Source organism: Gekko japonicus, unplaced genomic scaffold, assembly GCF_001447785.1.
Source record: "Gekko japonicus isolate JY-2015 unplaced genomic scaffold, Gekko_japonicus_V1.1 scaffold2807, whole genome shotgun sequence".
Classification (NCBI taxonomy): domain Eukaryota; kingdom Metazoa; phylum Chordata; class Lepidosauria; order Squamata; family Gekkonidae; genus Gekko; species Gekko japonicus.
This window is the reverse complement of record NW_015160309.1, coordinates 30,095-40,122: the sequence shown is the minus strand read 5'-3', so window position 1 is coordinate 40,122 and position 10,028 is coordinate 30,095. Positions and strand designations below refer to the sequence as shown.

At 50.3% G+C, this 10,028-nt stretch overlaps 1 long non-coding RNA gene across 1 annotated transcript; it reads left to right on the top strand.

Annotated features, from left to right (window-relative positions):
- Nucleotides 1-3,236: 3,236 nt before the first annotated feature.
- Nucleotides 3,237-8,837, top strand: LOC107115015. The gene is made up of 3 exons (XR_001482664.1): nt 3,237-3,371; nt 5,802-5,909; nt 8,775-8,837. It is a non-coding gene; the product is annotated as an uncharacterized LOC107115015 (long non-coding RNA).
- The last annotated feature ends 1,191 nt before the right edge of the window (nt 8,838-10,028 follow it).

Here is a 10,028-nt window from a genome sequence, read left to right as displayed (position 1 = left end):
CCGTCTCCCCCCCCCCCCATTTTGTCTGCATAGGGACTGACTTCACTTACCCAGTAGCAAAAGAAATGTATTCTAATATTCTGCATTCTAATAATAAATAAATTCCGTGTGTGCTCAGAGGCCATTTCTAGAAAATAAACTAAGATTTATAAAATTATTCATGGTGTGAAAAGTGTAGATGGAGGGAATTGTTCTAAATGTACTAAAATTCAGGGAGCACCCAGTGAATCATTGGTAGGTTTGGGACACACCAAGGGAAATAACTTCTTTGCAAAATGTCTAATGATGTAATTTGGGAAGGCCTCAGCCTCTGTACCCTGTTGCTGGCCCTCCAGAGGAACTGGTTGGCCACTGTGTGAGACCGGATCCTGGACTAGATGGAGCACTGGTGTGATCCAGCAGGATTCTTTTGATGTTCTTCTGAAGGCCTTGGCCTCTATGCTCTGTTGCTGGCCCTCCAGAGGAACTGGTTGGCCACTGTGTGAGACCGGATCCTGGACTAGATGGAGCACTGGTGTGATCCAGCAGGATTCTTTTGATGTTCTTCTGAAGGCCTTGGCCTCTATGCTCTGTTGCTGGCCCTCCAGAGGAACTGGTTGGCCACTGTGTGAGACCGGATCCTGGACTAGATGGAGCACTGGTGTGATCCAGCAGGATTCTTTTGATGTTCTTCTGAAGGCCTTGGCCTCTATGCTCTGTTGCTGGCCCTCCAGAGGAACTGGTTGGTCTCTGTGCAAGACTGGATCCTGGACTAGATAAACCACTGGTCTGATCCAGGAGGGCTCTCTTATGTTCTTACCAGGGGACGTCCTCACAGGATTGTTGTGAGGATAAAAAGGAGGAGAGGAGAATGATGTAAGCCACTTTGGGTTCCCATTAGGAAGAAAGGCAGGGTATAAATGAATTAAATAAATAAAATAATACCGTTGCTTTTGACGGAGAACAAAGAGGAAGAGGACCTCGGCTATACCAATGAACATGATTTTCACTATGTCTGGATTCCTCTTCTACTGGTTCCTTCTCAGCCACTTGTCTATAGCTGCTGGTCACTGACTCAGGACAGTGTTATGATCAAAATCCAGAGGGGACGCCATGGTGGGTTTGTGGAAGCAAACCTGAACCGGAGCCCAGTGGCACCTTGAAGACCACCCCATTTATTCTGGCTAAGCTCTCATGAGATACTGATGAAGCTCTTCTGACTCTCAAGTGTTTAGACTGGAACAGACTTTGTTAGCAACTAAAGCACCAATGGACTCCTGCTTATTCTTATTCTAATGCAGGGTTATTACCTTGCATGTAAAGTTGCCAGAAGGATTGTCACATAGAGAGCCAGTGTGCAGTAGCGGTTAAGAGGATCGGACTAGTGTCTGGGAGATCCAGGTTCGAATCCCCAAGTGTGCCACGGAAGCTCACTGGGCGACCTTAGGCCAGTCACACATTCGCAGCCCAACCTGCCTCACAGGGTTGTTGTGAGGATAAAATGGAGAAGGATGTAAGACGCTTTGGGTCCCCATTGAGGAGAAAGGTGGGGTACAAACGAATTAAATAAATAATTTTGGGCTGGGAAATTCCTGGAGATTTGGGAAGTGGAACCTGGGGTAGTGGGGTTTGGGGAAGGGAGGGGCCTCAGCCATATATTCCACTCTTCACAGTAGCCATTTTCTCCAGGGGAACTGATCTCTGGAGGGATGAAGGGAGCTTTGACTCTCGTGAACTTATACTCTGAAGCTCTTGAACACATGAAGCTGCCTTATACTGAATCAGACCCTTGGTTCATCCAGGTCGGTATTGCCTACTCACACTGGCAGCAGCTCTCCAGGGTCTCAGGAAGCGGCCTTTCTCATCCCCTACTGCCTGGTCCTTTTAACTGGAGATGCCGGGGATTGAACCTGGGACCTTCTGCATGCCAAGCAGAGGCTCTGCCACTGAGCCAGAGTCTCAGGTCAAGGTCTTTCTCATCACCTCCTGCCTGGTCATTTCAACTGGAGATGCCAGGGACTGAACCTGGGACCTTCTACATGCCAAGCAGAGGCTCTACCACAGAGCCACTGCTTTGTTGGCCTCTAAGGTACTACTGGACTCGAATCTAACCGTTCCACTGCAGAACCAACACCGGCTACCGTCTGAAACTATCTTCATGGAGGTAACTTGTAATTCCAGATCTCCAGGCCCCCAGATGGAGGTTGGCAGCCCTATCCCATAATTCCCTATACTTGTTTATAGCCCTTCCCAGAGCCGTCCCTGTTAATTCCCCAGCCTGAGTTAATATTTTTAAAGCAATTACACATTTCCCCTCCTCCTTTACCTACCATTAACAACTATTATTACAATTTTAGCCTATTTCTAGGGTTGCCAGGTTCTCCCTCGGCACTGACAGGGGATTGGGGGTAGGGTTGCCAGATCCAGGTTGGGAAATTCCTGGAGATTTGGTAGGGTTGCCAGGTCTGGGTTGGAAAATACCTGGAGACTTTGGGGGTGGAGCCAGAAGTGGGCGGGGTTTGGGGAGGGGCCTCAGCAGGGTACCATGCCACAGAGTCCACCCTCCAAAGCAGCTATTTTCTCTCTGTCAGCTGGAGATCAGTTGTAAAAGCGGGAGATCCCCAGGCCCCACCTGGAGGCTAGCAACCCTAAGATTTGGGGATCCAGCCTGGGGAGGGCAGGGACCTCAGTGGGGCACAATGCCACAGAGTCTACCCTCCAACGGGTCTATTTCCTCCAGGGGAGCTGATCTCTGCAGCCTGTAGCTGTAATTCCAGTGGACCGCCAGGCCCCACCTGGAGGTTGGCATCCCTCCAATATTCCCTATTATTTTTCACATTGCATCGCCTGAGAGGAGAACAAGAACTGCCCGCATTTTTTTTTTTTTTAAAGCAAAGAAATATGGGTAAAAACCCAACGGGGTAGCCCGCCCGCCTGCCCCCACCCCTCACAGACAACGGTCTAACTTCTCTCCCCCCCACTTCCTAATATGGGACCCCCAACCGCCTTCTCCTTCCTTAACCGTCCCGCCCGCTTTCCAGCTCCCCTCCCCCGGAACTGAATGGTTCAGCCCAGTGCTCCGCGAGCGGTTTCCACCGCAGGCTGAGGGCGGCGCTGGGTGACAACATCAGGCGGCGCCCTGGGAGAGTCCAAGTGTGCGGAGAGGGGGAGGCGCGCGCGTGCGTGGGTGTGTTCGCAGAGGCTGCAGGTGAGGAGGAGGAGGAGGAGGAGACACGCCGCCCGGGGTGGCTTGGGGAGAGGGCGGCGGAGACGTGTGGGGGCTGAGTGCTTGCCCTCCCCTTCTTCTTCATTCCCCTTGACGCCTTAGGGAGGGGAGTGGCTGGTGTCCAGGTGCTGCGTTGCAAGTCAGTGTCTTGGGTGCCCTGAACTGCGTGAGTGCGTGTGAACAGAATACTCGTGTATTTGGAGGAGGGGGGGGGCTTGCACTGGAGGTGAGACTAGCAAGGCTGCCGCCACTGAAGGCGGAGGGAAGTGGGGCCGTTTCTTCCCAGTGGGACTCAGGGTGGGGCTTTGCAGTTTTTGTCCTCCCCTCAGGCGATGCAATGTGAAAATAATAAATAGGGAATGTTGCAGGGATGCCAGTCTCCAGGTGGGAGCTGGAGGTCCCCTGGAACTACAGCTACAGACGACAGAGATCAGTTCCCCTGGAGGGAATGGATGCTTTGGAGGGTGGACTCTGTGGCATTGTGCCCCACTGAGGCTCCCACAAAGGGTGGTGGGAGGAGGGTGCTTTTGGGGAAGACAGCGGGGGTGCATGCAGGGCTCAGGTCTTGGAGTGTCTCCCTCGGGGAAGGGCCAGGGAGAATCAAGGGCCAGGAGGCAGGATAAGAGAGATGGTGGCAGAGACAAAGAGAAAGAGAAAGGTCTTTGTTTTCGGGGAAGGGGGTGCGAGGGGTCGCGTTGTTCCCTCTAAGCTGTGAAGTCTTGTGAGCCAAAATTCTACTTGGTGAGCTACTGGCATTAAAGTTGTGAGCGGGCGATTTGCCTGCTGCATAAATTAGCTTACTCTGGAGCCATGTTTCCTGAGCTAAGACAAAAATGTGTGAGCCGGAGGCTAAAAAACTGTGATCTAGCTCACACTAACTCTGCTTAGAGGGAACAGTGGCTTGGAATTGCAGGGAATTGGCTGCGAACGGGTGCAGTATGATGCTGCTAGGTGATTAATACTGTGCATGTCTATTAGGGACTAAGCCCCACTAGGGAGGGGGCATGGCACAGTAGTAGAGCCTCTGCTAGGCCACTGGACTCTAAATTTGCTCTGCTGCATCAGACCAACACGGCTGACTATCTGGAATACGTAGGGGCAATAAAGTTGCTTTCAATTTACTGTTGCTTGGTTGGGCTCTTAAATTTTAGATCTTTGTGTGTCAGAATGGTTATTGTTATTAGCCACTTGGAGAATGGAGTTGGTTTAAATGTGGTCAGAAATAATGGAGATGTAATAAGATGAATGTGAACCCCCAACTTGTTCGTAATATATGTTGTCTGTTTGTTGCTTGTCTTTGTTAGATATAAAATAAAAAACCTTACAGCAAAAAAAGAGAAATAAATAAATAATGGACTGCCAAAAACAGAAACTTGTGGGTTCTAGATCAAATCTAGCCTGAACGCCTTAAAACCTAAAATGATCAAACTGAGCGTTAGAGAAATTTAGTTTGTTATTATAATGCTGAGCAAGGATCCAATATCATCACATACTTTTGATTATCGAGCATGAGATAGATTGTGTTAATTAATTTTCGATATTTATGTTTTTGTCCTTTCTTTCACCTTTGCTCAAAATCTGTTATTTAATACCCCTGAACTTTAGACAAGCATTGTCACGGTTACAGTGTGGTGATTCCCTTACTTTTTTCTAAGTTGCAGAAGGGTTTTTTTCCTTTTCTGCCCTGCCCAGGAATTTGAAATATTCTGTAAATGGGGTGGAGTGAATTATGTCTGGAAACGGGATGTAGGCTGTCCTGTGTGTTACTGAAGCCTGTCCTTTTTAAATTATTTTTCCCCTATAAAGAATGAACGCCATATCTGTTCAGAATGCCAGCTTGTTGTTGAATGAGCTGGTGTCAGAGTGAATTCCATAAATAAAACCGCCCACTTTGCTAGAGGGAAAGCCTTGAAGTGAGTTTTTCCTCTCCCAGGCAAATCTTGGAGAGTGGGTGGTGGTGGTGGATTTCATTGGGAGTGCAATTTAAGAGAATCGCCTGACACTGAGGCATTTGTACTTTGGTCACATTATGAGAAGACAAGACCCACTGGAAAAAGGCAATAATGTTAGGAAAAGCTGAAGGCAGCAGGAAAAGAGGATGACCCAATCGGACGACTGGAACAGGCAGGCTTATTCATTGGTGAAAGAAGTTTGTGTCGTTCCTTTCTTGGCGGTGGGGCAGAGTTCTTGTGGCCCTTTTTTACACGCCCGGGGACATGCTGATCGCCACTTTGGGGTCAGGAAGCAATTTTTCTCTAGGCCAGTTTGGCCAAGGATCCCGGAGGTTTTTTTGGTCACCTTCTGGGCATGAAACAGGGGTCACTGGGAGTGTGTGCGGGAGGTATTTGTGAATTTCCTGCATTGTGCAGGGGGTTGGACTAGATGACTCTGGAAGTCCCTTCCAGCTGTATGATTCTGTGGCCACTAAATGGAAGGCAGGTTCTTTTCCTTGGGGTGATTTCTTTATTGATGGTCTGTCTTGTTTGGGAGAATTGGGTGTTTTGGGGGTCTGTCTGGGTGGTTGGCTCACTGGCACTGAGCTCCATATCGTCATCCTTTGTAACATGAGTCATCTTCCGTTCCTTCCTTCCCGCAGGATTGGCGCGAGGGGGCATCCGGCGCCTCCATGATGGCTTCTGATCTAGGAGATACCTCAAGTTTGGAACCCCCTTCGGTGCCCCTTCTGGAGACTCGGGTACCATCGGTAAAGTCACCCCTCCCTAGGGCATGGAGCAGGGGTCACCGAGGGAGTGGGGGGGGGAGGAAACTGGATTTCCTGCATAGTCTGGGAGGGTGGACTAGATGACCGCTGAGGTTCCTTCTGGCTCTAAGTGGGAGGCTGCGACCGCGCCCCTGCAAGCCACAGTTGGGTGGGAAGCGTGACCCACTTCTTTTTTAAAATTTGTTTTATTTATTGAAAGTGTTTATTAGCTGCATCTTTCCCTTGAGCAGGGGTGGCCAAACTGGCTCCGGAGCCGCCTGCGGCTCCGTCACACATATTGTGCAGCTCCCGGCAGGGCAGCTGGGGAAGCTAAGTATCATTAGCAAACAAATATCACTGGGCAAATAACGATCATTATCGATATCTGCTTTTACCGCTTTTGATATTATTTTTGGCAGTCTCGTTTAATATTAACAAAAAGCAAATCTGCGTATTTCCCAGTAAAAACGTGTAATGTCTGTTCATGTCTTGCGGCTCTCAAACGTCTGACGTTTTATTCTATGTGGCTCTTTATGTTAAGCAAGTTTGGCCACCCCCTGCCCTTGAGGGACTGAAGGCGGCTTACAGTACAAATAAAACAGTATAAAGAAACACAATAAAACCAACTGTTATGAAACCCAGGGAAAGACACAATTTAAGAACTTCAGTTAGGACTGCCAATAATAAAAGCTGAAGCAGTCCAGTCCAGTTCGAAGTAAAATGGTCCTCAACGGCCTCTGGAAGGTCGAGAGTGAGGTGGCCAGACACGCCTCCATGGGGAGGCACTTCCAGAAAGGTGGGACCGCCACGGAAAAAGGTTGTCCCAGGTTCACAGAAGTCCCAAGGGAAATGATGAGCAAATCGAGGTTTGCTTCCAAGGTGATTTTTAATAAAGCGTCAGACTTACAGAAAATGCAGGCTAAGTATCCACTGCTGGGCCTCAAGCTAGGGATGCCAGCCTCCAGGTGGGGCCTGGGGATCCCCTGGAATTACAGCTCGCCTCCAGACTACAGAAATCAGTTCCTCCTGGATAAACTGGATGCTTGGGAGGGTAGACTGTATGGCATTGTACCTCACTGAGGTCCCTGTCCTCCCCAGGCTCCACCCCCAAATCTCCAGGAGTCCCTCAACCTAGATCTGGCAACCCTACTGAGAGCCAGTCTGGTGTAGTAGTTAGGAGTACAGACTCTAATCTGGGAGGACCAGGTTCGATTCCCCACTCCTTTTTCACATGCAGCTGCTGGCATGACCTTTGGGTCAGTCACAAGTTCTTTCAGAGCTGTGCCTGAAAGGGCAATTCTCGAGAGAGCTCTCTCAGCCTCACCTCCCTCCCAGGGTGTCTGCTGTGGGGAGGGGAGGGGAAAGGAGACCGTAAGCCACTCTGAGACTCTGAGTGAAGGGCGGGGTATAAGTCCAATCTCCTCCTCTTCTTCTTCTTTGTCTTCGTCTTCTACTCCATCCCCTGCTGAGGACCAGGGGGGACCCGGCAACCCTACCTCGAGCGTGTGCACACACAGCAAAGCTTTCCAGAATCTGAGGCCCCCTGCATAACTCAGACGAGGCGTCTTATGCCCTAAACACTGACTACCAGTCAAAGGATGACTCATTAAGCTGTCCCAAACATGAGGATGAGCCGGTGGGGGGGAAGAAACAACCCAGGCCTTGAAGATAAGTCCTGCTAACGAGCAGGAGAGAGAGAGGAAAGTTTCCTTGGGAGCGGCTGAACCCCGTCCTCCCACCGAGCTCAGGGCCACTAAGCACCAGCGTGTAACCAAGGTGGAGTTAAGAACCACAAGGGCAAGAAAGAAGTCTAATAAAGGGCCAGTACTGAAAACCAAGTGGCCTAGATACGTTACAATATTACATATCGCAATAATCCCATTGTAATATGTAATATTGTAACGTGTACCTCAAACTGTTTGACCTCTGAAGAAGGGCCCCCCCCCATAGGGCAGAAAGAGGTCACGTGTGTTGGCCCTTGCGTTCAGGCCACTTGAACTTTTCAACGAGGCTTTCATTGGGCCCTTATATGTTTTTAACTGCCTTTCTAATAAATACATGTATTTTTGTATATTATAAATTTTAACTAGGTTTTTAATATTGGCCCTTGATCAGACTTCTTTCTTACCCTTGTGGTCCTTGATTCCAGTTTTTGGGTCAAGTTTGTTTTCCCTTTCCTGTGTTTTACTACCAAGATGGAGTTACCTAGGACATACAAAGGACCTCTCTCGTGTGCCGCCACCGAAGGCGCCTCTTCAGTTGACTCGGGTGGGGCAGGCACCGCCTGGTGATTCCAGGCCCCCGGGAGGCAAAGCTTGCTGCGACCAGGGCCAGATCCTTTTCAGTGGCGGCCCCCACCTGGTGGAATGAGCTCCCGGAGGAGATCAGGGCCCTGCGGGACCTTATGCAGTTCCGCAGGGCCTGCAAGACGGAGCTCTTCCACCAGGCTTTCATATAGGGGCCGCCACTACCACCACCGCCAGCGGTGGGGACAACAGCGGGGTTAGGGGCGGTCCCCGGAAGATCTGCCATAATCTTGCATGGCACTGATACCGCTGGACTGGCCTTGGACTATCTACAGGACAATATCACCCCCAATGAAATGACTGATACCATCATGAAATTATTCGGAGGCCATCTTGTTTGCATGGAGCACTTTATTCTTGTTTTCGTTGTTATTTAATGGTTTTATTGTTTTATCTTGTTTTCATGCATGGGCCTGTGCCCTCTTGTAAGCCGCCCTGAGCCCGCTCGCGGGGAAGGGGGTGTAAAAATGTTAAAAGTAAATAAAGAAATAAACTCTTTGCTGCCTCTGTCATGTTGGCCGTCCTTCCAACTGATGTATTTTCCGTCTCTTGGCTTCTCTAGAAAAAAGCGAACAGAAAAGGGGGGCTGCCGGAGGCCAAGAGGAAGGGGCGAGCTAGACGGTTGAACAAAGATGCGGAGGATCTGGTCTCGGGCATGCAGCAATTGGTAGGTTGGGCTTCCTGAGTTCTGGGACTGGGGGGGTGGGACGGGGACGTGTGGGATCCTGGTCACCATTGCTGAGGTCCTGGAAAACAGGACTTGTGTTCGGCGGGTGAAACTGAGCGGATATGGTTAGTTAAGAGAGCAGCATGAAGTTTAGTGATGGCGAAGGAGTGCCACCATCTTTGAAATGCGAACATTTTTAGGACTGCGTTGTCAGTGGTGGGGTGGACCGTGGAAGACCTGGTTTCATGCTCTGAACACATAGCATGGAATGGTGTGTGTGTTCCCTCTAAGCTGAGTTCGTGTGAGCTAGCTCACAGTTTTTTAGCCTCCAACTCGCACATTTTTGCCTTCGCTCAGGGAGGATGTACGCAGCAGCCCAATCGCCGGCTCACAACTTGAATGCCAGCAGCTCACAAAGTAGAATTTTTGCTCACGAGACTCCACAGCTCAGAGGGATCATTGGTGTGTGTGTAAAGTGCCTCAAGTCACAGCTGACTTACTGCCACCCTGTAGGGTTTTCCAGGCAGGAAATGTTCAGAGGTGGTTTGCCGTTGTCCGCCTCTGTGCAGCGACCCTGGGCTTCTTTGGTGGCCTCCCCTCCAAATACTAACTAGGGCTGGCGTTTCTTCGCTTCCGAGATCAGACAAGATCAGACTACCCTGGGCCATCCAGGCCAGGGCAGAGGGATCATTGGTGTGTGTGTAAAGTGCCTCAAGTCACAGCTGACTTACTGCCACCCTGTAGGGTTTTCCAGGCAGGAAATGTTCAGAGGTGGTTTGCCGTTGTCCGCCTCTGTGCAGCGACCCTGGGCTTCTTTGGTGGCCTCCCCTCCAAATACTAACTAGGGCTGGCGTTTCTTCGCTTCCGAGATCTGACAAGATCAGGCTACCCTGGGCCACCCAGGCCAGGGCAGAGACATCCAGAGGTGGTTTTGCCCTTGCCTGCCTCTGCATAGCGACCCTGGGCCTCCTTGGTGGCCTCTCCTCCAAATACTAACCAGGGCCGGCCTTTCTTAGCTTCCGAGATCGGACAAGATTGGGCTAGCCTGGGCCATCGGGGTCAGGGCGACATAAATCAGACTCTTGGCCTCTCAAGTTAAGTATTGCCTAGTCTGAGTTCTGGCTATCCGCGATCTTGGGCGGAGGTCTT